Here is an 8176-nt window from a genome sequence, read left to right as displayed (position 1 = left end):
AAACCTAGCAAACAAGTGCGACTCATATAGGCTATGGATCCATTTTCTTTCGGACTTGTGGTGATCACATTCATTACATACACACATCCATCCATCCAAACCATGGCTTGTTATTGATCTGCAATCAAGGATAGTACTTTATGCGTCTTGCATCCTACTTTTTCATAGCAACATCTAACTGGGGGCAATGCTCTTAACCTATTGATGGAAGTGGATTCTGCATTACTTGTGATTCATTGAGTTCTTCATTCAAAACTGTCTCACAAACCCAAAAACATTCAAAACAATCATCATAATACCAAAAACATTGGAAAACACTCACAAAATCCAAAAACATGAAAAAACATAAAAAAATCAATCAAAAGCATGGCAACTCTTTGTACATACGTGTCCAAGAAGATACCAAACACATATTCTAGAATACTCAAATGATGACCACTTCTCACATCGACCAAACAATCAACATCAAAATGCAAAACTGTCTTCACAAGGATGCATCCTTCCTTACCAAAACAAAGACAAGATGACATTTTCTTTGACAAGAAAATTTTGTTTAAGCTATCAAATACTTGGTTGATTTGTGGGTTATTTATTCATTTATATCAGGTTACTACGCTACTTCGGGATATCCACAAGTGATTAGAGTGGCCGAGATGGTTCCTAAGCATTGTTTGTATGTCTTCTGCGAATTATTCCAATGAAGTTCTGAGCATGTACTAATGGTTTCCACGTGGGAAGTTCACTAAGCTATGTGATCATATGCAAAATACAGTCATGGATCACTATGGCTTGCTGACTACAAAGTATACCTCAACCATATGAGCATGAACCATTATGGAGGGTCCATATTCTTTATTCTTTATTTATGATGTTTGTTTGCAGGTACAATGCTCCATCCTCAGTTCCTACTGCCTCATCCAAATTTGATATTACCATGCTCAATGATGAAAATAAAGCACTATGGATCGTCATTCCATCTCATCTGTTTATATTGCATTCTGTTGCATATCACCCATCCATTTAAATCATTTATTATTCATATGCCTGTTTTTGAATGTAAGTGTGCACAAAGTTAATTTGAGAAGTTGTGTGAAAACTGAGTTGGTCTGGGATACAATCACGACAGAGTTCTCTGATACATCATCAATGCATCATGCAAAGTCTACACAACCTTGCATTCATCTATCATAATTACATCATCATTTCATTACATTTAGTTGCAATTGCATAAACCTAGTTCATTATCATCTAAATTGCATATAGGTTTTTTGAAATCTTCATTAGAGTGCATTTAATATCATTTAGTCGCATTTAAATACATATAGTTCATTATCATTTATTGGCATTAACATCATTATATCATTTCATTATTGCACAAATCATGACATTTAGATTCATTTGTATGATAAATTCCTCATCATTGCATTTACTACCATTATTAGCCCTTACTATGCATTCATTTAGTGTGATTTACAAATCATCATTTATCATCATTTCAAACTTGTTTACTATACATTTATTTAGATTTTCGTAGTTGCATGCATTTATTTATCTATCCACGAGTTAAGTGCATTCATTTATTCATCTCATATATTCTTATATTCGTTCATTGTATTTTACAACAAAATTCATTTAGGATTCATTAAAAAGCATTCATTATCATTTTAATTGCATTAAGGTGCAGTTATTCATTACTCATAAGTTGCATTATCATAACATTATCATTTTGCTTAGTCATATTTTATCAAATCATAAAAAAACCATTTGTATCAACATTGGTTTATACATTTTTCATATGCATTCATTTAGATATCATCATATAAACATTTGTACTTTACATTTGTTTATCCATATTGCATTCATTTTAACCATCTAGATGTATTTACATAAATCAATCATATATGGCATCAATCATCACTGCATATCATCATCTCATTATCTCATCAACATAAAACACAAAGTACCATCATTAAAATCATTAGCATCATGCATACATCATCATCATGGCATTACATACATAAAAACATTACATCCACCAATCATGCATATCAACCTGCATCCACATGTTAGCATCCCATTCATAAAACATGCATGCAAACATCATGTAGGAATAAATCATAAATCTAGACATCATATAAATAAATAATCTCATCAACACATCTATATAGCAAGTACAAGTATCCATCTAAGAAAAATCATACGATCATCATCCTGCATAGTATCCATACATATCATCAAAATACATATCATCACAAAATATGGGATCTCCTCATATATCATATCATATCGACCAAAACATACATGTATCATAGTACAATGAAGTCCAAAATATCGGCTACCAAGAGCCATCCAAGACATAGTCCAAAATGACAATATAAAAACATACAAGAATTCCCTCTTAGATGCCACTTTGACCAGATGTTGCACCACCATCACCACCTGCACCACCATCACCACCTGCTCCCCCACTAGCCCCCACACCACCTAATCTATCTCTTTGTGGAGGATCCATCACACCACCACTGCTCTGCATCCTCTGCGATCTCTCTGATCTCGTCCGCTGCATCTGGGAATAGCTAAGTGCTCGCTGACTAGCTAGCACCACCTGCTCATATAACCCCCACCAATAATCTATCTCCACCTGTGCTCATCGCATCTCCCTCATCGCATCCCAAGTAGGACCCTGTGCTCCTATCCCAACCCATACTCTCTCCTGCAACTTCGTAAATCTCTCCATAACTTGATCTCTCTCCCGCAGCACTACAGTCAGCTCCGACTCTCGTGCAAACAACTGCACATCTCTAGCAGCCACCTCTGCCTCCATATCCTCTAGTCGAGTGCAAAAATAATATCATATGATCCTATAGATCTCCACCCCCTGTCGCTCCCTCCCTTGTATCCATAGGTGCCTCTCTAGTGGCTCCCTCCCTTGTCTCCATAGGTACCTGTCCCTCACCTGCATCCCTACCACCTAATCTCATTCCTCCTTGCGTCAAAGGTCCCTGAGATAACCGCAAAGGCTGCCCACCTCTCCCTCTCCACTGTAAACATCCACCACCCACACCTCCACCTCCAAATCCACGACCTCCTCCAAAACCCCCACCCCCTCCTCCTCCTCCTCCTCCTCCTCCTCCTCCTCCTCCTCCATCACCACATCCTCCATCCCCACCACCACCATCTCGTCTCTGTCGTACACCTATGCGACCTCCTCTCCTCCTCCGTCCATGTCTCCTCTCCTCCTAAAAGGATGGAATAGGCTCCGCTGAATCTGATATCCGAGGAATCAGATGTGACGCAATGTACTGAGTGTACTCATCTGACACCCCAAAATATACCACCCTCGACCTCATCTACCATGGTCTCACCTATAGCGTGAGGAACTCTGCCAAAGCCTGATCATAAGGTAACACTGGTCCCCATAGGAACCTCTCTCGGACTACCCTAGAATACTCTTCTGATCCACTAGGAAATCCCTGCCATTGCCCAAACTGTCTCAAAACTCTACTTGGAAGCTGTCTCTCCACATTGTAGGTTGTCCTACCAATGAGGTATCATGTCATAAACACATACGACAATGCATCTGCATCATCCTCCCATGGCTTGCAGTCAATGTATGGCCTCCAGATCACTGTATCCAAATCGTCTAGTGCCCGCCGCCACCACTCTAACTTCTCCAGGTGGGGCTGACTCATCATACCTCCATACATGTATACATATGGCTGGTCCATTGCTCGGAATCTCAGACTAATTGGTCGGGTAATAGGTAAGTGCTTCCACGCCCAAATATACAGTATAGTGATCCCCACTCCCAATGAGCCCACCCCTCGGTATACTACCACATGTAGCTCCCTATATAAGTGCAATAGCACGCACGATCCCCATGCAAACCGGGTCCCCTCTGCCATCATCTGCTTGATCACCTGACCCCAACAAACAGCAAGTCCATGCGATCGTCGATCTGGACATAACAGTCCCCCAACAATCCCTGATAGCACTAATGATAATGACTCATACAAGGTTGCTATATCCTCCCAGGCTATCGACCCATCATCAATAAAGACATCTTCATCAAAGAATCTATGCACTGTTGTTGTCCCCCAAGCTCAGTCATACATCACTAGCTCTCTATGAATGGGAATGTGCAGGATGCGCCATACATCCTCCAGTGTAATCGTTATCTCCCCCTGCGCTAAGTGAAACGTGCATGTCTCACTATGCCACCGCTCTGCCAATACTGTGATCAAACCATGATTCGCCTAAATCACAGGCATATACATAACATCATATAGGCTTGTCGTTGCAATGCAATCCACCTCGGCCTCTGTCAATTGATCGCACAACACCTGTGTGATGGGATGCCTCTCGCGCATCTGTAAGACGCGAAGATCCTCCTACATATGTGCATCAACCATCATCATCAGTTGTTTTATTTCAAACTTTCTTAAGTTTAAACCTAGACTATCAACAGATACTTTGATCAAGTATCTTCGGGTCTCAACAGGTAAGCAATCATGGCACACCTAGACTACAACAAACATTTATCCTAATGACCTAAGTCTCATTAGGGTTGCTATGGTTCAAAACAACTCTTCACTCACATCTTAATCCATCCATCATTGGCATCATGAGATTCTTTTTTAAACACACTGGGGCATCAACCTTCCTAAAAGCACTATTCTGCACACAACAATGCTAATATGCTCACAAAAGCGCTAAATCAACTATCCAATAGCGCTAAACCAACAATAGCACTACATCGACTATACAATAGTACCACCTCGTATCAAAAGTGCTCAATGAACTACACAATAGTGCTAAACACCCAATAGCACTACCTTTGACAAACACACTAAAATGACTATACAACAGTGCCATAGCGGCACAAAAGCGCTAAATTAGTTGACAATAGCGCCAAAACATAGTTTTAGTGCTATTGTGTTGACTCAACTTGGACCAAGCAAAAAACCTATAAACAATGCATGAAACTCAAAAATTCAAATTCACATACCGCTGATTCGTAGTCATCTGACAGCTAGAATCGACGTACTCGCTCTAGCCAATGATTTGCTATCGGTACCGGCATCTTGACTTCTGCTTGCTCTTCCAAAAGGTCACTACCAGAGCTCAAATTTCACTATGGACGCGAATGCAAATGAGCCTGTTTTCACCCCTTTCCCCCATATATACCCTTCGCCGTAACCCTAATTTTACCTTGTTCATCGTCATGGTCCCTGTGAACTTCCAGAGCCTCTCATTTCAACATTTTATCTCCGATTTCTTCTATTTTTCACTAGTATTGCTAAATTCTTCTCTTCTACCACCCCGCCAATTTTCATTCTTTTTCGAGAGATCGCCTGATTTTTGAAAATTTTCGCCCATCTCTCGAGGGGGCATACCACCCATTAAATTAACATTTTATGGGGCATATTTATTCACACCTATTTTTCTTTATTTGAAGCGACACGATAAACCACACCGTATCAAAGAGGGGCAAATGTAGTCACATAAATCTGTCCAGTTTAATTAAATGAATATTTGCTATTTATTTGATTACAAATCCACTAGCCACCAGTTAATTAAATTAACATTTAATTAATTCATCTTCAAATCATTCTCCTATTAATTAAATAAATTATTGAATTTACTTTAATTAATTCATTAAACCAAGTTCACAATCAATTAAATAAATAAATTCTATTTATTCAAATTAATCCTCTTTCCTCTTTTAAATAAAATTAATAAAACATTTATTTAAATCATTAAATCCCCCCACTTGCATTCTCCTAAAAATGCAACTTGCACCTATTTGTTGAAATAAATGAATTTTATTTTAATAAAAATCCTATTTTCCCTCACCCACCAAACCCACTTGCAATCCTAACCCCCTTCTAGATTCTTCTAAACCCCTTCCTAATTAGCCTAATCCATCCCCTAAATATTGTCACATTCCTAAGCAACTTGGAGTCACTTCTCAAAGACTTCAAAGTCTTTGAAAAGCATTAAATGCTTTGTGTGTTTAACAATTTAACCTCTAAAGTCTTCCAAACCACTTATGGCTCTTACATGACCATTAATGGTTAAATCCACTTGCACCCATGGTTAAGGACTTTGACCCCTAACTTAACCCTCATGTGACCCATATGTCTTCTCAAGCATTTATTGCTTTGACCATGGTTATCCTCACTAACTCTTGCACAAGAGTTTATCCATTGGATAAAAGCATTATTCTTTGGATAATGAATTTATTCACTCAACCCAACCTTAGCCTTAACTCCCAAGTTAACTCTTAGGTCATGTCAAGCATTTAATGCTTCTTCCCTCTCCTCTCAACCTATCTCATATTGACACTTGTCAATATGAGATTGGGTTGAAACCCCTCTCATGGATTGAATATCATTCAATCCTGACCCTTGTTGAGATTACTCAATCTCAACCATTCATTGCTCCATTTTACTTATAAATAGAGCTCACATTCCTCATTTTCAAATCCTGAAGTATTCTCAAGCATTTAGCACTCATAGTCATAATCCTAAAAACTTGTATGAATTTACATTATAGTGAATTTTAGAGAAAGAACATTTAGCATAAATAACATATATTGTCATTTTGGACTAAAATAAATCTTAGTTCATTTCATAGCAAGTCTAATTAGTTTATTTTACATTTGCATATCATAGCTAAAAAATGTCAATATTGAATCTCCATAAGGCATCCATAGTGAAAAAAACTGCTGAGAGCTACACTAATTTGGAACTTGGAGAGGAGAGGAACAAGGGAGAAGGAGCTACAAGCATGGTGGAAGGCATTTGGAGATGCCTTGTTGTGTTTGCTTTTATAGTTAAATACTTCATTATGTTTTTAGTGTCTCTCTTGGTATGCCTGCTTAGACTAGTTTTTGGTTGATTAACACTAACTCTTCTTTGTTTCTTGTGTTTCTTATGTGTTATATGACCACAGGTTCTTGTCTAAACATTAACCCCTTTTTGCAGAGCATCAGGTAGTATAGTCATGATATGAATAATTTATTAAATACCATAAATTTTATAATGCAAAAACAACATAATATTAAACTTGAACTAAAACATAAAAGAAAATAAAAATATTACATATACGAACAAGCTACAATATGCTAGAATTAAAAAATTGATTCAAAATCATGATAAATAAAGATAATCTACAATAAAAATATAACACAAAAGACAAAAATCTTCTATTTGCTCTTTAGAAACAATCCTAGGCCATCTCCAAGTTATAAACGTAAATATGTTATCTTAGCTTATCTATCCTATCTAACTCATTGGAAACTAATACAAGTGGAATTACACTCAAGATGCCACAATTTAGCATTTGACTGGCATACTATGGCAATGCACTCATATGAAGTAGATATTGGAATTGGAGAAGCAACCATGGAGTTTACTATAGTGGTGTCAGAGCTGCTAATGCTACCAGCCCATTGAGTTTTCAACCCGCAACTGCTAGTGACTCTTGCTTCAAGAAACAAGTTGCCACCATCAAGCTCATTCTCCATCAAAAATCACCCAACTGGGGTGTTATTATTGGTTGTAAATATATCAGGCCGATATGAAACAACTAGGATTTTTTTTACCGCACATAAGAATACCTACAAAGTTGCAATGTTTTACAATATTCTGTATTTACAAGCATTCCATCCTCTCACTAAATCACTGAGACTATCCAACTGTTACCACATGTTTAGCACGGGTCTTGTCTTCTTCCAGTGACAAAATCTCTGAAGGAATCTAAGGGGAAACATCTTTTAGGAGCACTTCCAGGCAAGTAACTCCATACAAATACTTGCCTTCCAAAGAACATCCCTGTCCTCATGTCCATACAACCAGAGAACCCTAAAGTATTTGAAAAATATTTGGGTGTTACCATGTATCAATAGTTAGAAAGAATAAAAGTAAACAAAACAAAGATACAAAAGAATACCTTACCTATTGATAAAATTTGTTAGTACCTGTTGTGCCTGGTGCAAGAGTTTTCAGCTATTTTACTTGTGTATTTCGAACCTGCTGAGGAAACTCACCTACAAACATAGGTTGAATATGATCTGTCCTAGAATCCTTACCTATTTTCTTTACTGATGGAGTTCTGAAATTCAAAACAAGTCCTCACTGGTAAGTTTTCAGGACAACCAAAAGATACATTT

This window comes from Cryptomeria japonica, chromosome 9, assembly GCF_030272615.1.
Source record: "Cryptomeria japonica chromosome 9, Sugi_1.0, whole genome shotgun sequence".
Lineage (NCBI taxonomy): Eukaryota > Viridiplantae > Streptophyta > Pinopsida > Cupressales > Cupressaceae > Cryptomeria > Cryptomeria japonica.
This window is presented reverse-complemented; position numbering follows the sequence as displayed.